At 40.2% G+C, this 26,777-nt stretch overlaps 1 protein-coding gene across 5 annotated transcripts in view; it reads left to right on the top strand.

The window, feature by feature from the left end:
• Positions 1–26,777, top strand: part of LOC6586675 (stromal interaction molecule homolog) — a 96,869-nt gene that overhangs the window by 7,154 nt on the left and 62,938 nt on the right. Inside the window, exon 2 of one of the 5 annotated variants that reach the window (XM_032733358.2) lies at positions 21,592–21,679. The exons of the other annotated variants lie outside the window; for them this stretch is intronic. The gene's annotated coding sequence lies outside the window, so the exon portion shown is untranslated. The remainder of the gene's footprint in view (positions 1–21,591; positions 21,680–26,777) is intronic. 5 annotated transcript variants of the gene reach the window in all.

Here is a 26,777-nt window from a genome sequence, read left to right as displayed (position 1 = left end):
GTTTTCTATTTAATTTATATTTTTAAATACACCGAAATTGAAATTTTAACCATACTAAATGTGCGTTTTTAATAGTTTGGTTATTCTAGCAGATTCTTAGAATCACATCAGCAGTTAGTTTGGTTTAGTTTTGCTAGATGGCGTTGCAGCAGTGAATCTATTTCAGTTTTGCCAAAACGGCTTCCGAAAATGAGGTGTCGTAGTGAGTAGCTGCGTGACACTCGATCAAGTCGCGGGTACGAATCCCGAGCGGTGAAACTTATGTTAATTTGTTTAATTGGTTCAAAATATTTTTATATTTTATTAAATGAGTTTTGTATTTAATTTATATTTTTAAATGCATCGAAATTGAAATTTTAGCCATACTAAACGGGCATTTTTATACCCTGAACCCATTTTCAATGGGAAATCAAGGTATAATGATTTTGTTAAAAGTTTGTAACAGGTAGAAGGAGGCGTGGCAGACCCCACAAAGTATATATATTCTTGATCAGGGCGACGAGCTGAGTCGATTTGGCCCTGTCCGTCCGTCCGTCCGTATGTATGAACGCGTCGATCTCAGAAGATATAAGAGCTAGAGACTTAAAAATTGTTTTTCCTAGGTCCGTGTATATCACGCGCATATCAAAATTATTCAACAAATAAATTCTTTTAATGTTGCCCACACTGCAGCGCAGCCCAAGCGCAGTCGCTGCTTATTGCACAATTAGCAGAGCGCGTTCTAATACGTGCGTGTGTATGTATGTGTGCCGAAAAGAAGTGCACAGTGATTAGAATATCAGATTGGAGGGTTCAGGGTAACTCCTAGTCGAGCAGTCTCGACTAGAGTCTTCTTACTTGTTATTAGTTGGGTTCAGGGTAATATCTAGTCGAGCATTCTTGACTAAAGTTTTCTTACTTGTTTTCATACATATTTCGTTTTATATAAAATAGATATTTTATTGGGAATGTGCGAGCTTGAATGAATGGCACTTAATACTTGTATTTAGTGGAATAATTTTATAAGCTTAAATTTGTTTCTTCTTGAATAGCCTTCAAATACATACATACATATGTATATATGTATATGAAAGTCTGCACGCATAGCATCAAGCATTCCAGCATTATACTCGCGCTCATTTGTATGTGTTGTAACGAACCTTCGGTTTATCCCGAGTCTAAGCTAGTTAGTTTCAGCTGACTGTGGATACGTGCCAACAAATTTATTTGTTGAAGCTCCTGCGAATAAAATTAGTCACTTGTGATTTATAGTTTATAGCGTAAAGTATATTTTCTTGAATATAAGCTTGTAAATTTACACGTCACTTATTTTAAGAAAACGCCAGGATTTGGGTCTGTGAACTCCGACGGTTCGCTTGGCTATACAGATGTCTCTTACTATTCCACTCGCTCACAGCACAACATTTCATTTCACTCACAACACTTCTCTTACGCACGGCTACGTGAACTTACTCAGATATGCAGGCCTCGCTGAAGCTGCTGAGCTGCACCAATACCCTTGTTGGTGCCGCTGAAGATCCTGCTTGCCTCTTTAGTCGTCGCAAGGATTCCCACTGGATGTCCTTGCTGTTCCCACGATGTCCTGGGAGTCCTGATCTGCCACTCGCGTTGACTTTCACTTTACTGTTTCACTTCGGCACTTTTGTCACTCTGACTTTCGCTCTTTAACTCCAACTCCTCGTATGGAGCTGCCGGCGTCCTTTTATAGCCCAGCCACAGTCCTGCTTCGGGTGGTAACGGGGCCTGTTCGGGTCTGGAGCTGGGCTGAATCTGTAGGAGCGAAAGAGGCCGACTATAGTCGGACCTTGACCTCTTTCCAGTCGCGAGGGTCGCTCCTACAGCAACTACGTACGTTCATATACATTAATATGTGCATACCAATATTGCTCCTCACACTCCCCTCTTTCTTCGGGAAAACACGAGACCATCGCGAAGTCGCTGGCCAGTGCGCGAGGATCGGTTGCCAAGCTTTTCCGACGCCCAAAGACTCATAGCCGGTGGAGCCAGTCGCTTGGTAGGCCAGTAAGCAGCCACATGCCGACTGCATGCCCCGCATACATGATGGACCGCCGCTGCCTCTGCCCTCGCCGAGCGCTGCTGCAAAACTCACCTGTTGGTTTTGCAGCCCCCCGGTGGCTTTGGCACCCGTGCGGTGGCCACCTGCTTCACCAATTCCCTCGTCGTACTCTCCTGCTGATGAAGGCGTTCCATGTTCGCGCACAGCTCCAGCAAAGCCGCTGGCCAGTACGCTAGGATCGGCCAGCAAAATGTGGCTAAGCCCAAGCACGGACAACCGGTTGGATTCGACGTGTGGCAGGCATCGATGGTGACCCGATCTCCCGACAGGCGACCCAAATATATGGCTGCTTGCTCTTCGTCTTCACTTGGAACACTTCACTCGACACACTGCACTCGAGCGCCGTCGGTCCACTCACAAGAAGACCGGCCCGATGCCCACATGCCCATTTATACCCTCTGCTGCCGCGCCGCCGGCTGCGTAGGCGGCAGCATATAACGGGTCCTGTGTCCTCTGTTCAGCCCACTCTAGCTTTCCCTACCTAATGACTGAATTCCAGGCAGGCACGGTATCACCTTGATACCGTTTTTCCCACTCTCATCGACGCATGCATACACAGCCCTTCGGTGGCCGAACATTCAAATGCAAGCTCTTCTGCTGTTGGCCGTTTTATTTATCTCTTTGTTGTGGCTGTTTTATATGTCTCTGTCGCTTTTGTTGTTGGCTGTTTTAGATGTCGCTCGCTTTGACATCTTCGTGCGCTAGCGATCGCTGAGCAGCCGAAATAGGCCCTTGATCCTTGCCTACGCTCGCTTGCTCTCGCTTCGCTGTGTGTGTGTGTGTGCAGCAATTCTTTCGCCTGGAATATGTGCGGTTTGTTGTTGTTTTTCCGCTTTCTCTTTCATTAGAAAATGCATAATTTCGGCTGCGCGCGTTGTTGTTGTCCAGTGCGCCTGCACTGTAGGTGGGTGCTGCTTGCACCAGCACTGCTTGTTGTATTCCATTGCGCATGCTAAGTTTTAGGTACCGAACTGTACACTGCTTGTCGCCATGAGCGCGCAATTTAAACATTTGTTGTTGCGCAATTATACAGTTAATTTCCCGGTGGTAACTGTGATTTTCCAGCCACAGATGCGTTTCGACGACAAAATTATGCATTTTGAGCAACATTTTTGCTGTTATTTTTTCTTAAATGAGAAGCAATACACTTCGCTGTGTATTCACTCCCTTTTTTCCGGAAAAAAACGAAACAGCTCTATTGCTCACCCGTGTCTCCTCTCCACGGCTTGAGATCCGCCACATGCGCCGTCCTGGTCCGCTTCTCTGCCTCCGACCTGATCCGGCAGATAACTGGGGACACAAAACTGGCCACTATATATGGGCCTCCATAGTGTGGTGCCAGTTTTGCTGCAAAGCCGTCAGCGGCATTAGACAAGTGGCGTTCCTTTGCCCACACCTTGTCACCTACGGCCGGCTTCCACTGCCGCCTCCGTAGGTTGTAATGCCGCGCCTGATCCTATCCAGCTCTCTCCAGGTTCCGACGCACTATCTCGAACACCTCGCGCATCTTGTTGGCTCTCTCGACTGGGCTCTGTGCCTCCTGGCCGGTGCCGATAGTTTGCGCATCGAACAGCGATTTGGGCAGCCTTGGCTCTCGCCCTTGCGTGATAAAGGCTGCCGAATACCCTGTAGATGCTGACACGCTGCTGTTGACCGCCAACGTCAACTCCGGCAATGTGTCATCCCAGCATCTCTGGTCGCCTCCAGCGAACTGCGCAATCATCGTTTTCACTGTCCTGTTGGCCCTCTCAGTGGGATTCTCTTGAGGTGTGTATGGTGCTGTCAGCTGGTGGCGCACCACAAGCTCCTCTAGAAACACCTTGAATGCCCGACTGGTGTATTGGGTACCATTATCCGTAATGAGCACCTTTGGCGTGCCGAACCGCGCCAAGATCCGCTCTCGAGAAACGGCCGATGAAGACCATGAGCATGGTGTTTCCGTGCTTTGATCTCGGCAGCGGGCCAACAAAATCGGCACACACTGTTGCCCATGGCTCCTCGGGCACCTGCGTCAGCATTTGCTCAGCAACCTGCAGCTGACTGGGCTTATATCGCGGACACACTTCGCAGCGCTGTACGTATGTCCGCACATCTCTGTACATACCCGGCCACTAATACCGCGCTGCTATTCGAGCAATTGTTTTTCGGCTTCCAAGGCGGCCAGCGGTGGCTGCGTCGTGTTTGCTTGCGCCGGTCCGCCGGTACGCACAACTTCCATGCAGGCACATCCTCGTGGCCGGCTTGATGCGGGATGTGCCGATATACGTTTCCAGATTCTTCCATATAGTCTGGAAACTTATGTGGTGCCTTTTTTAGGTCCTGACGAAGCTTGGTGAGCGAGCGATATCCTGTCCCAACTGGCATCTCCTTGCTCTTGACCAAACGGCACGCCTCTTTGCCCAGAGGCTGCCGTGAGAGCGCATCTGCCGCTACATTCTGCTTGCCCTTTCTATAGTGAATCTCGAAGTCGTACTGCTGCAGCTCCAGTGCCCATCTGGCAATTCTTCCCGTTGGGCTCTCTATAGAATTGAGCCACTTCAGAGCCAAGAGTCAAGCAAAACGGCTTCGAGAAATCGGCACGCCAGCATCGGTGACTCCGTCAGTTTCACCGTCTCGAACGCCCTTTGCCGCTCCTCCGTCCACTCCCACTTCGTGTTCTTTTTGAGCAGTGCATTTAGAGGATGCACTGTGGATGCAAAATCTGGTCCAAGCGGCGGTACCATGAAGCCACGCCCACGTATTGGCGTAACTCCTTCATGCTCGTGGGCGGCTTCAGCTCGGTAATAGCTGCAACCTTCTCTGGGTCTGTACAAATGCCATTCTCCGTGATTTTGTGACCCAGATACTTCAGCAGTCGGCCCAGCTCGGCGATCCTCAGTGAAGAGGAATGCTTCCTTCATTCCTCTCAACCAACTCGCCGAACTGCCTCCGCATCCGCATCCAGTGTGCATGACAAGCTCACTCTGAACTCGTCACCATAACCCACGCTCGCACCATAGTCACAAATTCTTCTTAAACTCTTATCGTAGGGCCCCACGTTGGGCGCCAGTTGTAACGAACCTTCGGTTTATCCCGAGTCTAAGCTGAGCTAGTTTCAGCTGACTGTGGATTCGCGCCACAGCGTAAAGTATATTTTCTTGAATATAAGCTTGTAAATTTACACGTCACTTATTTTATGAAAACGCCAGGATTTGGGTCTGTGAACTCCGGCGGTTCGCTTGGATATACAGATGTCTCCTACTATTCCACTCGCTCACAGCACAACACTAGCTTCATTTCACTCACAACACTTCTCTTACGCACGGCTACGTGAACTTACTCAGATATGCAGGCCTCGCTGAAGCTGCTGAGCTGCACCAATACCCTTGTTGGTGCCGCTGAAGATGCTGCTTGCCTCTTTAGTCGTCGCAAGGATTCCCACTGGATGTCCTTGCTGTTCCCACGATGTCCTGGGAGTCCTGATCTGCCACTCGCGTTGACTTTCACTTTACTGTTTCACTTCGGCACTTTTGTCACTCTGACTTTCGCTCTTTAACTCCAACTCCTCGTATGGAGCTGCCGGCGTCCTTTTATAGCCCAGCCACAGCCCTGCTTCGGGTGGTAACGGGGCCTGTTCGGGTCTGGAGCTGGGCCTTTCTGCCATTCTGCGAGTGAAAGTGTCTATTACTACCCGGCCCGAACGGCACCTCGGCTAACGGTCCTCGATGATCGACGTGTGTGCGACGCGAGCCCATTGCTGAATCTGTAGGAGTGAAAGAGGCCGACTATAGTCGGACCTTGACCCCTTTCCAGTCTCGAGGGTCGCTCCTACAGTACTCGCGTCGCTGTGTGGAGCAACATGTATATGCATTTATATGCATATAAACGCACAGCAACTACGTACGTTCATATACAATAATACGTGCATACCAATATTGCTCCTCACAGTGTGTATGTATGTACACATAAATGCGTAAGAATCTCAGTTGCGATTGATTTGTCTTTGCATTGTTTTTTAATTTTCAGCCGCTACACTGGCTTTTCTTTGCTATATGGCGTCATAACAAAAATGTGATTTCGTGTTAATTACTGTTGTTCGAAACGACGCGTTGGTGCTGTAGGCAGAAGCGCCGGCGATCTTTATTTTAGTTATTTTGACAAACATGCTTGGCTTGGGTGCGAGTTCAAATCCCGCGGAAAACTCTTTTTTGTAAATTGCAGCTTTTTATACTCATTCACGAAAGTGAATCAGTATATTGGTTTTGTACAATGTCCGTCTTGCTGTCCGTCCGTCTGTCCGTCTGTCCGTCCGTCCGTCTGTCCGTCTGTCCGTATGAACGCAATCTATTTCGGCGCTATTGAAGCTAGAGACTTGAAAATTGGAACACATTCTCGTGTATATCTCCGATTTATAAAGTGTTAAGATTTTCCCGATCCGCCCACTAGGGGCGTGGCAAATTGGAAAATGCATTTCCCGATATGCCAGAAATCATGTTAGTTGAAGAGCTAGAAAGCTGAAATTTGGTATGTAGGTCCGCGTCGACCACCCAAGATCACGAGCTATGGCGGATATATCTCCGCCCATTGGGGGCGTGGCCAATCGGATAAAACTGTATCTCCTAAAGTTGTAAACTTAGATAGCTGAAATTTTGCATGTCAGCTAATGTTATGATTCTATAAAGTCTAAAGATAAAATAAGAAGTCTACGCCCATTAGGGGCGTGGCAAATCGGATCTGAAGATATAGTAATTTTTTAAATTCTGCTATATTTTGGACACTATTGATGCCAGAGATCTCAAATTTGTTATATATACTCGGGCTGATCACCCAAGACCAAAAAGCCTTGTCGGATATATGTCCGCGCACAGGGGGCGTGGCAAACCGCAAAAGTTTATATCTCCTAAAGTATAATAGCTAGAAGCTCAAATTTGGATAGTCGAGTTACTGGTAGCCTCCTCTATCGATTCCCCAAAAATAATTTTTACGCCTCTTTAGGGGCGTGGCATATCGAAAAATACCCTGTAATTTTCACATTTTTTGAGGGTAAGCATTCAAACTTTGCAGTTAGGGTACCGTTATCTCTTTCTAAAAACTGACCAAAAATGAGGTGTCTGCGCCCAGTTGGGGCGTGGCAAATCGGAAAAACCTGTATATTCTACAGTATTAGAGCGAAACTTAACTACTAAATTGTTGATGGGATGTGAATGAGTATTCCGCAGTCGGTAACGCCCGACTGCAACGTTCTTACTTGTTTTTTTTGAGAGTAAGCATTCAAACTTTGCAGTTAGGGTACCGTTATCTCGTTCTAAGAACTGACCAAAATTGAGGTGTCAACGCCCAGTTGGGGCGTGGCAAATCGGAAAAACCTGTATATTCTACAGTATTAGAGCGAAACTTAACTACTAAATTGTTGATGGGATGTGAATGAGTATTCCGCAGTCGGTAACGCCCGACTGCAACGTTCTTACTTGTTTTTATATATTTTAAATTTCATTAAAATGTTTCTTTCCGTATTATGAATATCTATTAAGCTTATTTATATGTACAAATACATAAATAGATGGCTGACGCATATAAATGTCGCAATTCGGGCACTATGCCGATTGCCACGCCCCTTTTAACCGTACATATAAAATTTTTTCATCCATCTTCTTCACTTCAGCATTCTAGACTTATAACTTTAGGAGATACAATTTTATCCGATTTGCCACGCCCCCAATAGGTGAAGATATATCCGCCATAGCTCGTGACCTTATGTGGTCGACGGACCTACGTACCAAATTTCAACTTTCTAGCTTTTAAAATAATATGATTTCTGGTATATCGGAAAATGCATTTTCCAATTTGCCACGCCCTAGTGGGCGGATCGAGAAAATTTTTAAATCGGAGATATACACGAGTATGTGTTCCAAATTTCAAGTCTCTAGCTTCAATAGCGCCGAAAAAGATTGTGTTCATACGGACAGACAGACAGCAAGACGGACATTGCACAAATCCAATATACTCATTTCACTTTCGTGAATGAGTATAACAAGAACGTTGCAGTCGGGCGTTACTAACTGCAGAGTACTCATTCACATCACATCAACTTAGCTTAGCTTAGCTCTAATTCTGTAGAAAGCGCACTTTTTCTCGATTAACCACGCCCCTAATGAGCGTAGACACCTTATTTTTGGCCAGTTTTTAGAACGAGCAACTGCTAACTTAAATGCAAAATTTGAAGTCTTACGCCCAAAAACGTCAAAATGACAGGGTATTTTTCGATATGCCACGCCCCTAAAGAGGCGTAATAATTATTTTTTGGGGCATCGATACAGGAGGCTACCAGTAACTCAACTATCCAAATTTGAAGCTTCTAGCTCTTAAACTGTAAAAGATATCAACTTTTACGGTTTGCCACACCCCCTGTGGGCGGACATATATCTACCATAGTTCGTTGGACTTGGATGGTCAACCCGCGTATATATACAAAATTTCAGGTCTCTGGAAAAAATCACTATATCTTCCGATTTGCCATGCCCATAGCAGGCGTAGATATATAATTTTTTCACTCACCTTTATAGAATCGAAACATCAGCTTACGTGCAAATTTTTAGCATTCTAGGTTTACAATTTTAGGAGATACAGTTTTATTCGATTTGCCACGCCCCTAACACTTATAAATGGGAAATATACACGAGTATGTGTTCCACATATCAAGTCTCTAGCTTCAATACCGCCGAAGTAGATTGCGTTCATACGGACGGAAATCAAGACGGACATTGCACAAAACCAATATACTCATTTCACTTTTGTGAAAGAGTATAAAAATGTTCTTAATATTTCACCTTAAATTTTTGGACTTTATGCCGCCTATCACGGAAAATCGCCCATAGTGCAGTGTCAAAATTTGTGTTTTGGGATGTTGGTTATATTCGGGCTTTTGTATGTATTGTTTTCTTAGCTCTTTGGCAGTCTAAACACGTCTTACAGGGTTTATAATTGTGTATGGCATATTGAGCCAATAATGCCTCCTCGTATTGGATCGTTATGATATTTTGATTAACTTATTAATTTGACTTTCATCATTTTTGTCTAGTTGTGTCGCCTTTGGTAATAGCGCTATTTTGAAATCTTATAAATTTGTATTGCCCTTATTTTTAAATTCACTTAAAGTCACATATTCGAAAATTTGTTCACTTGGTGACAGCTGTAAGTTGTGTATCCCGGCTTCTGAAGTAAGCCTTTGAATAAATTAACCTAAATAGAATTTTTCAGTAGAATATAAATCATTAATTGAAATTTGTGAAATAATCTGGTTTCCTCTTTTGAATAAACACTTGAAATTATGCGCATGTTTGAAAGCGTCGATTTCAGAAGATATAAGAGCTAGAGACTTTAAATTTTTTTTCCAAGGTCCGTGTATTGCACGCGCATATCGAGTTTTGCTTTAAATATCGATAACTTGCCCCTTTATTTTGTTATCGATTAAAAACATTATCGAAAACCTGTAATAAATTTATATCTGCTACATCTTTAGAGCTAGACTCTCCAAATCTTGAATGTATACTTATATGCATTTTATACAATTTCGGTTTTTGTTAAAATTTACCCCCCACCCTTAAATTAACCCCCTCACCCTCACTTTTGTAAAAAGCTTATTTCAAATACTAAAGACTTGTGCTTTGGCAATTACATGCATATTCATGTTATAATCATAATCTGAAAGTTTTATGAAGATCGTACGTCCACCAAAAAAGTTATTAAACAATTAATTTCTCATAGTAAGCGATCACTGCCGCCCATGCGTGTTTATGCTTGTGTGTGTGTGTGTGTGTGTGTGTGTGTGTGTGTGTGTGTGTGTGTGTGTGTGTGTGTGTGTGTGTGTGTGTGCCTGTGTGTGCGTGCATGTGTGTGGGAGTGTGTGTGTGTGTGTGTGTGTGTGCGTGTTTCTTGTGTAAGCTGAAAGACGCGAAAAATGATTGAAATAGCTATTACTCCAAGGGTTCAGGGGGATCTCGTAGTCGAGCAGTCTCGACTAGAGCTTTCTTACTTGTTTCTGTTACAGTGTTATGGAATCTTTCGACGTCTGCATTGCCAGTGTGGCTGTTCGGTTTCACAAAATGAACTTCTATATTCTCATTTCTTAAATATTCTTTTATATTTACACTATTAAATTCATTATCAGTTATTAATTTTTCAAAGCTTCCTCTTTGAATTTGTGTAGATGTCCATATGAACAATTTTTATACCCTGAACCCATTTTCAATGGGAAATCAGGGTATAATGGTTTTGTGAAATGTATGTAATAGGCAGAAGGAGGCGTGGCAGACCCCACAAAGTATATATATTCTTGATCAGAGCGACGAGCTGAATTGATTTGGCCCTGTCCGTCTGTCCGTATGTATGAACGCGTCGATTTCAGAAGATATAAGAGCTAGAGACTTCAAATTTTTTTTTAAATGTCCGTAATTACAGCGCGCATATCATTAAAAATCGATAACTCATCCCGATCTTTTTTATCGATAAAAAACCTTATCGAAAACCAGTTATAAAAATAATATCTTCTACACCTTTATTGCTAGAGTCTCCAAATTTTTAATGTATGCTTACATGCAATTTATACAATTTCGGTTTTTGTTAAAATTTACCCCCCACCTCTAAATTCACCCCCTCACCCTCACTTTTGTAAAAAACGTATTTCAAATACTAGAGACTTGTGCTTTGGCAATTACATGCATATTCATGTTATAATCATAATCTAAGTTTCATGAAGATCGTACGTCCATAACAAAAGTTATTAAACAATTAAGTTCTCATAGTAAGCGCACACTGCAGCCCATGCGTGTTTATGCGTGGGTGCTTGTGTGTGTATGTGTTTGTGTATGTGTATGTATGTGTTTGTGTATGTGTGTATGCATGTGTGTGTGTGTATGCGTTTGTGTCTGTATGCGTGTGTGTGTATGTATGCCTGTGTGTGCGTACTTGCGTGTGTGTGTGTGTGTGTGCGTGTTTCTTGTGTAAGCTGAAAGACGCGAAAAATTATTGAAATATCTATTGCTCCAAGGGTTCAGGGGATCTCGTAGTCGAGCAGTCTCGACTAGAGCTTTCTTACTTGTTTCTTGTTGGTTGTGCTACTACTTTCGCCTCCTCTGCTTTTCTGGCTTTTCTGGTGACTTTTTGCCACAGATTCTGTTGTCCCTTGCAATGTTTTTTGCCGGACTCAGACTCTAAGGGCTAGGGGCCTGTCTCTTTTGAATGGTAGGTGATTCCGCCGTTTCCATGATCCGTGCCTCCCTCTCTGCTGCTGGTTCTAATTGCTTCTGCTTAGTTGCTTCAGCTTCCAGCTTCTTCTAGGAATTCCTGCAGTGTCCTAGAATATCGAGTAGTTCGTCTAGGTCGGATACCCCATCCAGACAGATGTTTTTTTGATTATCGACAGCGGTTTTTATACGCCGCAGCGTCTGGCGACATTTTAGAATGGCATCCTCTTCCTCGGCCCGGAGTTTCAACATGTACTCATGCCTTGGTGAGATTACTGCCTCTGCAGTAGTGCTTAGGATACCTGCTTCCGCGGTGGCGGTTTTTGGAGTTCCCTCCACACTTCTTGGCGCCTGTGCTACAGGGCTCCTTTGCATTTTTGAGCTTTTGCCAAAGCCCAGTTTTGGGTCCGTGAAACGGACCTCACTATCTTCTTGTGGTGCTCCACAGATTATTTTTTTTTATATAGAGTTTCCATGTTTAAGGGTCCAGACTCCTCCAGACGCCTTCTTAGATCGGGTGTACAGTCACTCAAGCGGTCCTCATGGTTGTCTGTGCATAGGAGGGAGGCCATGCGAGGGCTGACGTTGGTCCTTATTGGAGGCCTGCCAGGGCTTTAACGGGACGGGGGCAGCTGCAGCATTGACCCAGGAGCCATTTCCGCAGGATGTCACTACTGATCACTGAGGTCCTAGAATGCAGCACCTGTCAGCCCAGGAGCAAACATTTCCACAATCGTGTGTTTTTTCGCTTCGAGCATTCCTTTTGCTCATTTCGTTCTTATTATTGAGACACTATGCAATGAATATGATGCTTTGATTTTTGTTTATTTTATTATTTTATATTAATTATATTGATTAATTATTTATTAATATTGATTATATTAAAAAAATCCTTTCTAATACTTCCATTCAGGTATCATGCATAAAAAGTAAAACAAACAAGTAAGAAAACTCTAGTCGAGAGTGCTCGACTAGATACTACCCTGAACCCAACAAATAAAAATGCCCATTTAGTATGTCTGAAATTTCAATTTCGATGTATTTAAAAATATAAATAAAATACCAAACTCATTTAATAAAATATAAAAATATTTTGAAACAATTAAAAAAGTTAACATCAGTTGTACCGATCGGGATTTGAACCGCGACTTCTCGATCGATCGTCATGCAGCTAACACACTACGCAACCTCACTTCGCCAAGTGATGCTGGCAAAACTCAAATAGATTCACTGCTGCAGCGCCATCTACCAAAACTAAACGAAACTAACAGCTGATGTGATTCAACAAATGTTTCTAGAAGAAGTTTGAATGTATGTGTGCACACGCATACGATGCTGTTGTAGCTGCTGCACGTGCGTTTGTTACTTGGCCAGATATTTGATTATTTTTTATTAATTTTTGACTGAACGGAATTTAATGAAACTTTCAGCATATGGTCTACATATTATATTGAATATATGAGAAATTTAAAAAAATGAAAAATGAGTCACAATTACCTATAGTGGCATCTGACTTGAACTTGAATGTTTTTACTCGATAAAAACATAACGGGATGATTTATCGAATTTTAAAAGCAAACTCGACGTCCGCGCTGTATATACGGTCATTTTAAAAAAGTCTGAAGTCTCTAGCTCTTATATCTTCGTAAATCGACGCGTTCAAACATACGGACAGACGGACAGACGGACGGACGGACGGACGGACAGACGGACAAACAGACAGACGGACAGGGCCAAATCGACTCAGCTCGTCGCCCTGATCAAGAATATATATACTTTGTGGGGTCTGCCACGCCTCCTTCTGCCTGTTACATACATTTCAACAAAACCATTATACCCTGATTAGACTCATTCACGAAAGTGAAATGAGTATATTGGTTTTGTGCAATGTCCGTCTTGCTGTCCGTCCGTCTGTCCGTATGAACGCAATCTATTTCGGCGCTATTGAAGCTAGAGACTTGAAATTTGGAACACATACTCGTGTATATCTCCGATTTATAAAGTGTTAAAATTTTCCCGATCCGCCCACTAGGGGCGTGGCAAATCGGAAAATGCATTTTCCGATATACCAGAAATCATGTTTGTTGAAGAGCTAGAAAGCTGAAATTTGGTATGTAGGTCCGCGCCGACCACCCAAGATCACAAGCTATAGCGGATATATCTCCGCCCATTAGGGGCGTGGCAAATCGGATAAAACTGTATCTCCTAAAGTTATAAACCTAGAATGCTGAAATTTTGCATGTAAGCTGATGTTTTAATTCTATGAAGATAGGTGAAAAAATCTATATCTACGCCTACTAGGGGCGTGGCAAATCGGACCTGAAGATATAGTGATTTTTCGAATTCTGCTATATTTCAGGCACTATTGATGCTAGAGACCTGAAATTTTGTATATATACGCGGGTTGACGACCCACGTCCAACGAGCTATGGTAGATATTTGTCCGCCTATAGGGGGCGTGGCAAACCGCAAAAGTTTATATCTCCTACAGTTTAAGAGCTAGAAGCTTTAAATTTGGATAGTTAAGTTACTGGTGGCCTCCTCTATTGATGCCCCAAAAATAATTTTTAAGCCTCTTTAGGGGCGTGGCATATCGAAAAATACCCTGTAATTTTCACATTTTTTGAGCGTAAGAATTCAAATTTTGCATTTAGGTAACCGGTTGCTCGTTCTAAGAACTGGCTAAAATTGAGGAGTCTACGGCCACTAGGGGCGTGGCAATCGGCATTTACAGTGCCCGAATAGCGACATTTATATGCGTCAGCCATCTATTTATGTATATGTACACATAAGTAGGCTTAATAGGCATTGATAGCACGGAAGGAAACATTTTTATAAAATTAATAAAATATAAAAAAGCTAAAATAACATAAATTTGCAATTTACAAAAAAGTGTTTTCAGCGGGATTTGAACTCGCACCCAACCCAAACAGCATCAGCAAATCAATCGCTACGGGATTCTTAGAATTTGCTAGAGCACGCATTTATGTGTACATACATACACACATACAAATGAGCGCGTGTATAAGGCTGGAATGCTTGATGCTATGCGTGCAGGCTTACATATATAATTATATATACATATGTATGTATTTGCGTATATGTATTTGAGGGCTATTTAAGGAGAAACAAATTTAAACTTATAAAATTATTCGACTAAGAAAAAGAAAAGTATTAAGTGCCATTCAGTCAAGCTTGCACCTTCCCAATTAAATATCTATTTTATAAAACACGAAATATGTATGAAAAAAATAAATAATATCATAGTAGAGGTTCGAACCTCCCCTACTCTAACATTACTTGCGTCGCCCTTAGCACCCGCGCCACTGCTTTGCTCGAGCAATCAGTTGCTAAAATAGAATAGCTTAATAAGAGAGCGTCATCAGACAAAACTACAGTAACGGCTAGAAAGTCCAGAAATCAATCGAAATTCTAAGAATGTGAGAAAAGGCGCGCTTCTGTCTGTACGCATAGAATAGACGATGAGTGTGTGCACAAGCATAGGAAAATCGCGCTGATCTGCTGTTAGCTTGAAGCCGGTATCCAATGTATGGATATAAGTATATAATAAAAATCAAAATTGTATAAATTATATATGTATGTAATTTGAATGCAATAGCTATCGATGATTTTCCAATTTTAATGGCATCATGCCGTGTTTTTTGCTGCGCACTAGACTTGAAAATTGCACTATATACTCTGGTTGATAGCGTTTGGGCTGTGAATGAGTCTTCTGCAATCGGTATCGCCCGACTGCAACGTTCTTACTTGTTTCCCATTGAAAATGGGTTTAGGGTATAAAAACAAGTATGGTGGAAAAATTGTCGCATTCGAAAAAAAACTACTCAATATTTTCAAATAAAAACATTATTTAAGATGTGCCAATTCCTAATAATTTGAAATGGTCTCTTAAGGCTTCGCTAAATTCTGAGGTTGAATTGTTCATTTAAAAGTGACATAAGATTTTTGTTGGGCTGTCGAAAAATATAAATATAACAAGTAAGAAGGCTCCAGTCGAGATTGCTCGACTAGGAGATACCCTGAACCCTCTAAGCTGATATTCTACTCATTCTTCTTTTATGCACACATGCACACACATGCATCCACACGCATATATAATCACACCTGCTGACTGCACTGCTATCAGCGACTGCGCTTGGGCAGCGCTGCAGTGTGGGCAATATTATTTTTTTTGTCTAATAATTTATTTTGTAGACATAGAATCTGAATGAAACTTTCAGACATACATCTCTTGTAGACATACAATCTTAATGAAACTTTCATATAGTAATAATGTGTGTAAATTCCAAAGCACAAGTCTCTAGTACTTGAAATGCGTTTTTTACAAATTCAGGTCTAAAAGTGTTCAAATAAAGCTGGAAAAAAACAAAATCAAATTTTCGATCATTCTCGATAAAAAAGTTATCGGACGAGTTATTGAAAAAATAAGATAAACTTGAACTGCGTATGGTACACACGAGTATACATGCCAAATTTCAGCTCTCTAGCTCTTATATCTTCTGAGATCCTTTTGCTCATACGGACGGACAGACGGACAGGGCTATATCGACTCAGCTCGTCATCCTGATCAAGGATATATATACTTTATGTGGCCTGCCACGCCTCCTTCTGCCCGTTACATACTTTTTCACAAAACCACTATACCCTGATTTCCCATTTTCAATGGGTTCGCAAACAATGGGTACAAAGTTTTGAAAAATTTCAAAATGATATTTGATATGTAACAAAAAAAAAATCGATGTATCAATATTATCCGATTTTTTTTTTCAATTTTTTCCCCACAATAAATTTATAATCCGTCCCGAAAAAAACAAGGATTATAGGAATAAGTATTTTTTTTATTAAAATGATGATGATCGCTTAACCCCAGTTGAACGAATACACTTGACTATGATGGTGTTTAGTTTTGTATTGATCATTATTCTTCTGAGCCTGGGTTTATATACCCAGACTCATGCATGATTTCAACCCTTAAATCTAGTACGTCTATTGCTGAGTATGTAAGGCTCAGCATTGGTCTATTACATATTCTTATCTTATCGCTGAGCTTGTAAGGCTCCGCGTGGGTCTATTAGCTATTCTTATCCTATCGCTGAGGTTGTAAGTCTCAGCGTTCGTCTCTTACATAATCTGACTCTGGGGCTGCAAGGGTTGGTGTACATTTGTCTATTTATAGAGTCCGTACATGTGACCCTTATCTTTCCCCAGCGCACTACCTGCTAGTCGTTGATTGCATCGGAGGCATGTATACAATCTTCGTGTATTCATATGTTCATGCCCTAACACCAGTATTCGGTACTCAAAGTTTAAAAAAAACGCGTTCCGTGATATGAGTATCCATAATACGACTTTGTGAGTCGCTGACAACACTTTTATTGCCGACGGAAGTCGCTCCAAGGGCCCTGAGCTACCAGGGGTGGTTAGGAATCGATCTTCGATTACCACTGATTTAATGTATTTTTCTTCAATTAATGTTGTTATCTGGAAAATAAAATACATATTTGGCAACGCGTATTGACTTCATGATTATACTACATAGCAAAGCAATCGAAATTAATCCATACCTGCCTTGGCCTGGTTAGGCACCTTAAATTGCGGCACACATGACTTGAAAAGGCGTGTTAGACCTACTTTCTCCAGGAATGTTGGGTCTGCATAAAGACAATAGCTTCTAATATATCACTTGTCTTTTTTCCATTTTCTAAAATGAAGAAAAAGTTAATAATATCCAGATTATACGTTTTGCTGAATTGTTTGGTTTTCACCAGAGTTCATTAAAACCTAATTATTTAGAAAAACGAATAAAAATTTAGAATCATACTTTGCGAAACAATCCAAATGAAAGTCAATCGTGTGTGTAAGCGCGGGCTTTTACATTACACACGCGCACAAACAGAACAAGTAAGAACGTTGCAGTCGGGCGTTACCGACTTTGGAATACTCATTCACATCCCACCAACAATTTAGTAGTTAAGTTTCGCTCTAATACAGTAGAATATACAGGTTTTTTTTTCCCCTATTTGCCACGCCTCTACTGTGCGTAGACACCTCATTTCGGGCTGATCACCCAAGACCAAAAAGTTTTGTCGGATATATGTCCGCCTACAGGGGGCGTGGCAAACCGCAAAAGTTGATATCTCCTAAAGTATAATTGCTAGAAGCTTCAAATTTAAATAGTTAAGTTACTAGTAGCCTCCTCTATCGATGACCCAAAAGTAATTGTTACGCCTCTTTAGGGGCGTGATATATCGAAAAATACCCTATATTCTCACATATTTTAGCGTAAGCATTCAAATTTTGCACTTAGGTTACCGGTTGCTCGTTCTAAAAACTGACCAAACATGAGGTGTCTACGGCCACTATGGGCGGATAATCGTCATTTGTAGTGTAGAATTGCGACATTTATATTCGTGAGCCATCTATATAAATAGGCTTAATAGGTATTGATAACACGGAAGGAAACATTTTTATGAAATTTAAAAAATATAAACTAAATTATAAATTTCTAAAGAATTTAAAAACAATTTAAATTTTACTGCTGTCGAAAATATATTGAAATATCAATATATCGATAATATTTTGATTCAAAATTTTATTTATATCGGGATATTTTTTTTTTTTGCCAAATGTCGAATAATTGTTGCGATTTTTTGATATATTTGAGTTAGTTTGATAAGTGAAACAAGCGCAAAAGTAAATAAGTAAGAAAACTCTAGTCAAGAGTGCTCGAAGGCTCTAGTCGAGACTGCTCGACTAGAAGATACCCTGAACCCTCCAAGCTGATATTCTAAACATTTTGCTCTTCTTCTATGCACACATACATACACACGCACGTATTAGAACGCGCTCTGCTAACGGCGCAGTAAGCAGCGACTGCGCTTGGGCTGCGTGGGCAATATTATACGAATTTATTTGTTGAATAATTTAATTTCTAGAAGTAAAATCGTAATGAAACTTTCAGAACGGAATAATATTGTTCAATGTATGTACATTCCAAAGCATAAGTTTTTAGTACTTGAAATGCGTTTTTTTTTTTTATACCCTGAACCCATTCAAAATGGGAAATCAGGGTATAATGGTTTTGTTGAAATGTATGTAACAGGCAGAAGGAGGCGTGGCAGACCCCACAAAGTATATATATTCTTGATCAGGGCGACGAGCTGAGTCGATTTGGCCCTGTCCGTCTGTCTGTCTGTCCGTCTGTCCGTCCGTCCGTCTGTCCGTCTTTCCGTCTGTCCGTCTGTCCGTATGTTTGAACGCGTCGATTTCCGAAGATATAAGAGCTAGAGACTTGAATTTTTTTTTAAATGACCGTATATACAGCGCGGACGTCGAGTTTGCTTTTATAATTCGATAAATCATCCCGTTATGTTTTTATCGAGTAAAAACATTCAAGTTCAAATCAGGTGCCACTATAGTTAATTGTGAATGATTTTTCTTTTTTTTAAATTTCTCAAATATTCAATATAATATGTAGATCATATGCTGAAAGTTTCATTAAATTCCGTTCAGTCAAAAATTAATAAAAAAAATAATCAAATATTTGGCCAATTAACAAACGCACGTGCAGCAGCTACAACAGCATCGTATGCGTGTGCACACATACATTCAAACTTCTTCTAGAAACATTCGTTGAATCACATCAGCTGTTAGTTTCGTTTAGTTTTGGTAGATGGCGCAGCAGCAGTGAATGTATTTGAGTTTTGCCAGCGCCACTAGCAGGAGTGAGGTGGCCTAGTGTGTTAGCTGCATGACGCTCGATCGAGAAGTCGCGGTTCGAGTCCCGATCGATGCGACTGATGTTAATTTTTTTTAATTGTTTCAAAATATTTTTATTTTTTTCATAAATGAGTTTTCTATTTAATTTATATTTTTAAATACACCGAAATCGAAATTTTAACTATACTTTATGTGCGTTTTTAATAGTTTGGTTATTCTAGCAGATTCTTAGAATCACATCAGCAGTTAGTTTCGTTTAGTTTTGGTAGATGGCGCTGCAGCAGTGAATCTATTTGAGTTTTGCCAGCACCACTAGCATGAGTGAGGTGGCCTAGTGTGTTAGCTGCATGACGCTCGATCGAGAAGTCGTGGTTCGAATCCCGATCGATGCAACTGATGTTAACTTTTTTAATTGTTTCAAAATATTTTTATATTTTATTAAATGAGTTTGGTATTTTATTTATATTTTTAAATACATCGAAATTGAAATTTCAGCCATACTAAATGGGCATTTTTATTTGTTGGGTTCAGGGTAGTATCTAGTCGAGCACTCTCGACTAGAGTTTTCTTACTTGTTTTTTTACAAATTGGTGGCGAAGGGGACGTGGAATCCAAAATATGTAAATTACAAAATGTTTGTATTCATCATATGTATATACACAGTAAATCAGTCTCCAGGTCTAATAGTATTCCAGGCTAATAGTATTGAGGCTGAAAAAACAAAATCAGTTTTTCGATTATTCTCGATAAAAAACTTGGATGATTTATCGAAAAAATAAGAAAAACTCGTACTGCGTATGGTATACACGAGTATGCACGCCAAATTGTAACTCTCTAGCTTTTGTATCTTCTGAGATCGACGCACTCAGACGGACGGGCGGACGGACGGATGGACAGACGGACAGGGCTATATCGACTCAGCTCATCGCCCTGATCAAGAATATATACTGTATGGGGTATGCCACGCCTGCTTCTGCCCGTTACATACTTTTTCACAAAACCATTAGACCCTGATTTCCCATTTTCAATGGGTTCAGGGTATTATGAGCGAGAATAAGTGAAGCCTTAAAACGGAATAAAAAGGATGCCAAAGCGTAAAGGCGTCGATTCTCTCGAGATTATGCATGCATTTTCTACTTCGTATTTGCTCAGCTTAGCACATTTTCATATGCTATGCGCTATTTTTGCGTTACTTTCTCTCACATACTCTTCCCTTTGTCTACTTATGATCTCTCCATCTGTGTCACTCAACATATATACATACATATGTATGTATATTACGAACTGTTAATTTGAACACCGTTTTTCTGGAATTCATTCAGCACTCTAGTACATACATACATACATGTATGTATTACAAAAACAAATGACATGACGCGCTCTTACTAGCTGCAATTGGCAAAATGTGTTAGCGACTCACGAAGTCGTATTATGGATACTCATATCACAGAACACGTTTGTTAAAAAAAAAAAAAAAAAAACGGTCTTCATCATTTTAACAAAGAATCGAAAAATATTGATATATAGATTTTTAAAGTTACATATCAAATATAATTTTGATATTTTTTCAAAACTTAAAATATCATTGATATGATATTTTTTTTCGAAATCGGCAACCCTACAGTCTACGCCCAACTATTAAATTTATATGCGCGTGCCACTTATAAATACTCATATGTATATGTTTCCAGAGACTGCAAGCGTGTGTGTGCTTGCCCGTCGCGAAATCATATGCTTTATGCGCATCAACACTTTCATACCCTTTCCACAAATAATCATCGAAATGCTTACAGTTTGTTTGCATGAGCGTGGCAAATGCTTTCAAGATTAAGGTATACTCTTCACTCAAAGGAAAGAGCTGGGATCGTCGCGAACTAAATTCAATATTTGTGCGTTGCTGACTTCGATGATTTGAAAGACCATAGAGAGCTAGCGAGAGAGGGATGAAGTGAGAAATAGCGCATAGCTTTGCTTCATATAAGAACGGGACAATTTCGTTTGAGCGCTTGCAGCGCACCTACATTGTCGTGCAGTATTTTCACTGCTCGAGTCTCCAGCGACCGAGCCGGACAAATACGAAGTATAGTAGTCCACCAACTTAACATTTTCTGCTGTAAAAAAATTTGTTCTACATGTCTAGTCTATGTGTTGTCTGGTTAGTGGTATATATTAACATGCAACATCTCGCCTATATCTGAGGGAATAGGTGCTTCTTCGAGCACTTGTTTCTATGAATTACGGACGTATTTTGCTGTTTGGCAGATTGTAACGACCTCGATCGCTAATTTGGTAATACTTGGAATTAAGTAGTAAATGAAAATTTGCTTGGCGTTTTCTAGCTCGGTCCTATGAGCCCTATTATGTTTATCAACAACTATTTCCCTCTGCTCCTTTTACGACGTCAGTATGGGAATGTTTTTGCCAATTTATACTGCACAAATGCTGTAAATGTAAATACAGTATTATTATTATTATTTTTTAGCAATATCGCATATCCTTTTTACTGGCGTATATTTATTCAAAAAATGTATATCTGTGATATCATTGTTATAGGTTTCCCGCTTTGAGACAAAACATCACCCAAACCAAAGAAGGAAGCGATGGTTGTCAAGTCAAAAGATTTTTTTATAATCTGGATAAGGTAAAATTAGAATGTCCTAAGCTTTTTGAATGCATGGGACTGCGTTTCGTCAAAGTTGACTTGTATTTTCTTTGACTTACTTTGCCACTTTCGCCTCTTAAAATTGTGCCTATTGTTTTTGCTTAAGCGCAAAATCATTAATAAAACATCTATAGTAGCTTGCTAGTTCTAACAACCACTTGACATTGGATTGAATTACTCATTCAATACTGTCTCGAAACAAATTTGATTTTTCAAAAGAAACTCTCATGTTGTCCTCATCCCATTTATCCAAAACCCATGCGATGTGCTTAACATGGCTAACGTCGTCAATATGAACTTAACAATAATTCCCGCTTTGTATTATGATCACATCCACTATCACTCTCTGAAGAAGAATATAGATCAAATCGAAACTAAACACTATCATATTAAAGTGTATTCCTACAGGGTTATTATTTTCTGGTTCTTAAAGTAAGTTTGCTGAAGTCTGTCGAATCAGATTATTCCATCAGACGTTTGGCAATAGATAAAATACCATATTTCTGTTAGGGTACGAGGGATTTTCTATCTGGATCTAGATTAGTTGTCGATTAATTCTTTGTTAACTGTATTCATTGCCTGCTGATGTATTTTGTTCACTGTTCTGGTATATTTTCTCGAAGTTGCTACCCTTCTTCTAATTATTTCGGAGAACGGTCAAACGTACGTCGCTTAACGACTTCCTTTTTCCTTCGTGTATTACGAAGGGAATCCGCTATATATTTTTGTTGAACGATGTAGCCACACTGATTGTAAGTTATATAGTGTTTAGTTATTATAGTTTTGTTTGTCAGCAGAGTCAACATTTTTTCTACCACATCTTAATAATGCAGCAAAGTCACATTTCCCTGGCGAAGCGCTGATATTTCTTGCTTGATTAGGTAAACGGGTCGTTTGTCTGAGTATGTAAAATCTAATCTAAATATGATGGAGAGTTAAGAGCAGTATTAAAAAACTATAGTACCATATCGCCTCAGCACTTTATTTTATTTCGTAATATCCACAAAGCGTAGACATTTTTTCAACTACCATCATATCTTTCATAAACCTTATATGCGTTTGTCTCATTTCTGCCCTCAAAACCTGGTGGTACTTTATATAAATCACACCTAATATTATAACAGCGTCCTGAATCAGGAAGCAGTGATGCCAATTTGTCCTTTTTCCGAACAGATCTATCCTGTTTTTAAGGGCTTCGTCCGGAAAAATATCAAACATCCTCTATCCAGAAATCTGTTTTCCCAGTTGGTTAGTAGTTTTTCAGTTGATCGTTTGTGGATGCAAGAGAATTTTATTAATTAACATTGCAGAAGAGTTGAACATAACTTTAGCATTAAATCACTAAAAAGAGAACACATAGACTAGACATGTAGAACAAACTTTTTCAACACCGAAAAAATGCGCTGAAGCGACCGGACAACTTAGTATTTGGTCGGCTCGGTCGTTTGAGGCTAAAGCAGTGAAAATAAGGCACGACAAAATCATCTAATCTCTTAATATATCTCTGTGGTCTCTCAAATAGCAGCAGCGCACAGAAGTTGAAAATTGTTCGCGACGATCCCAGCTCTTTTCTTTTGAGTGAAGGGTATACCGAAATCAGAAAAGCGTTTGTCACGCTCATGCAAACAAATTGTAAGCGTTTCAATGGTTATTCGTGGGAAGGGTATGAAAGCGTTGATGCGCATAAAGAATATGATTTCGCTACGGGCAAGCACACACACACTTGCAGTCTCTGGAAACATGTGTGAGAATTTGTGGCCTGTGTGCGTAACATTTACTGCCTGAGCAAATTGTAAGGCCCAAAATTTAGCGTTGATCGGCCTTTGAGGGAGCACATACATTTGCATACATATGTGTATGTATGTATGAGATGGGATGATAATTGTCTGGCGATTCAGTAGCTTGTCAATTCTGTATGGTTTGAATTGTAGAGTGAATGTCAAATGAACCTTTATGACTTAATTAGTAATTTTGGCAATAAAGGTCATTTCGACATGTGAATTTCATTTCCACTTGAAGTTTTTATAGTCCACTAGCCAAAGCATTTAATAAACTTATTAGTATACCCTGATAAAATTTTTTCGGTTGAAATTTGAATAAAATATGTAATTATAATTATATACAATAATATTTCTTTTTATCAATACACGCATTTATAAACATGATTAGATATAATAGCATATAAATGTATGTAAATATTTATTTATTTATTTATTTAAAGATATTGACAAAACAAGAGTCAACTAAAATTAAAATAGCATATAAAAAGTACAACGCATTATAACAATAGTATCGCCAACCCGATGGGGGTATTTTATTTGCCAGTGCGGCCAGCTATGCCCACCTCGCAGCCAAATGTGGTCAGTGATACTATTGAAACTATGAAAGACAGTGTTAAAATGAAAAACTTAAAATTAGATATTAAAAGAACTTAACTATTTATTTACTTAAAGATATTGACATAACGATAGTCAACTAAAAATTACAAAGCCTAAATTAATTACAGTACAAGTAAGAAAGCTCTACTCGAGACTGCTCGACCACGAGATCCCCTGAACACTTGGAGCAATAGCGATTTAAATAATTTTTCGCGTTTTTCTACTTACACAAAAACCGAAATTGTATAAATTGCATATAAGGATACATAAACAAGTAAGAACGTTGCAGTCGGGCGTTACCGACTGCGGAATACTCATTCACATCCCATCAACAATTTAGTAGTTAAGTTTTGCTCTAATACTGTAGAATATACAGGTTTTTCCGATTTGCCTCATTTTTGGTCAGTTTTTAGAACGAGCAACCGGTAACCTAAGTGCAAAATTTGAATGCTTACCCTCAAAAAATGTGAAAATTACAGGGTATTTTTCGATATGCCACGCCCCTAAAGAGGCGTAAAAATTATTTTTGGGGAATCGATAGAGGAGGCTACCAGTAACTCAACTCAATTTGAAGCTTCTAGCTATTATACTTTAGGAGATATAAACTTTTGCGGTTTGCCACGCCCCCTGTGGGCGGACATATATCCGACAAAACTTTTTGGTCTTGGGTGATCAGTCCGAGTATATATACAAAATTTTAGGTCTCTGCCATGAATAGTGTCCAATATATAAGAGAATTTAAAAAATCACTATATCTTCACGTCCGATTTTCCACGCCCCCAATGGGCGTATACTTATAATTTTATCTTTGACGTGCAAAATTTCAGCATTCTAGGTTTACAACTTTGGGAGATACAGCTTTATCCGATTTACCACGTTCCCAATGGGCATAGATATATCCGCCATAGCTCGTGATCTTGGGCGGTCAACGCAGACCTATATACCAAATTTCAGCTTTCTAGCTCTTTAACTAACATGATTTCTGGTATATCGGAAAATGCATTTTCCGATTTGCCACGCCCCTAGTGGGCGGATCGGGAAAATTTTAACACATTGAAAATGGGAAATCAGGGTATAATGGTTTTGTTAAAAGTATGTAACAGGCAGAAGGAGGCGTGGCAGACCCCACAAAGTATATATATTCTTGATCAAGGCGACGAGCTGAGTCGATTTAGCCCCGTCCGTCTGTCTGTCTGTCCGTCCGTCCGTCCGTATGTATGAACGCGTCGATCTCAGAAGATATAAGAGCTAGAGACTTGAAATTTTTTTTCTTTGGTATATCACGCACATATCAAGTTTTTCTCTAAATATCGATAACTACTCTCGATATTTTATTATCGATTAAAAACCTTATCGAAAGCTAGTTATTTAATTATATCTCCTACACCTTTAGAGCTAGAGCTTCCAATTTTAAATTTTAAATGTAGACTTATATATATTTTATACAATTTCGATTTTTGTTAAAATTTACCCCCCACTCCTATTTCTACCCCCTCACTCTACCCTTGTAAAAAGCGTATTTCAAATACTAGATACTTGTGCTTTGGAATGTACATACATTTGAACATGATCAAGAATATATATACTTTGTGGGGTCTGCCACGCCTCCTTCTGCCTGTTACATACTTTTAACAAAACCATTATACCCTGATTTCCCATTTTCAATGGGTTCAGGGTATAAAAAGCAAATATAGAAAACACAGCATACCACGGATCAAACCTTGCATAGGAATATATAGCCACCAAGAAAAATCAACTGACCGCAGTTGTGTGAAATATAATAAAAGCAATTAATTATAAAAAACAAGCAAATTTGCAGAGCAGAAAAACAAACACGTCTTTAAACTCTCACTGAGAACTCTCAATAATGTACATATACATCTGCGTGGAGTGGATATGGCAGTCCGTAGGACCAACCAACCAGCGACAGAATTGACAAGCTACTGAATCGCCAGACATTTATCATCCCATCTCATACATACATACACATATGTATCCAAATGTATGTGCTCCCTCAAAGGCCGATCAACGCTAAATTTTGGGTATTACAATTTGCTCAGGCAGCAAATTTTACGCACACAGGCCACAAATTCTCACACATGTTTCCAGAGACTGCAAGTGTGTGTGTGCTTGCCCGTCGCGAAATCATATTCTTTATGCGTATCAACGCTTTCATACCCTTCCCACGAATAATCATCGAAACGCTTACAATTTGTTTGCATGAGCGTGACAAACGCTTTTCTGATTTCGGTATACCCTTCACTCAAAAGAAAAGAGCTGGGATCCTCGCGAACAATTTTCAACTTCTGTGCGCTGCTGCTATTTGAGAGACCACAGAGAGAGATATAGTAAGAGCAGAGCTTGAAAATGAGAGTTGAGCGTTTTTTCGTTTATTCTCTTTCTCGCATCATACCCAAAAAAAATTGTGTAGACACGTCTCTCTCTGACCGTCACTTTCTGTTTTCTTTAGCATCTATTTCGCTCAGACGCAATGCGAACACTCATTCGTGTGACGCTCTCACATGAGTGTCGCGTAAAACTAACACGATTTTCCCTCACACAAAGCCTCTCAGCAAAAAACACTTTGACTAACAAACTCAGCAGAAAATGTTTTTGCCTTCGTGTGCATGTAAATACACGCATACATACATACAAAAAGAACGCAGCAATCGCGCGTGATTACCCATACAAACGCAACT

This window comes from Drosophila mojavensis, unplaced genomic scaffold, assembly GCF_018153725.1.
Source record: "Drosophila mojavensis isolate 15081-1352.22 unplaced genomic scaffold, ASM1815372v1 contig_72, whole genome shotgun sequence".
In the NCBI taxonomy this organism is placed as follows: domain Eukaryota; kingdom Metazoa; phylum Arthropoda; class Insecta; order Diptera; family Drosophilidae; genus Drosophila; species Drosophila mojavensis.
This window is presented reverse-complemented; position numbering and strand designations above follow the sequence as displayed.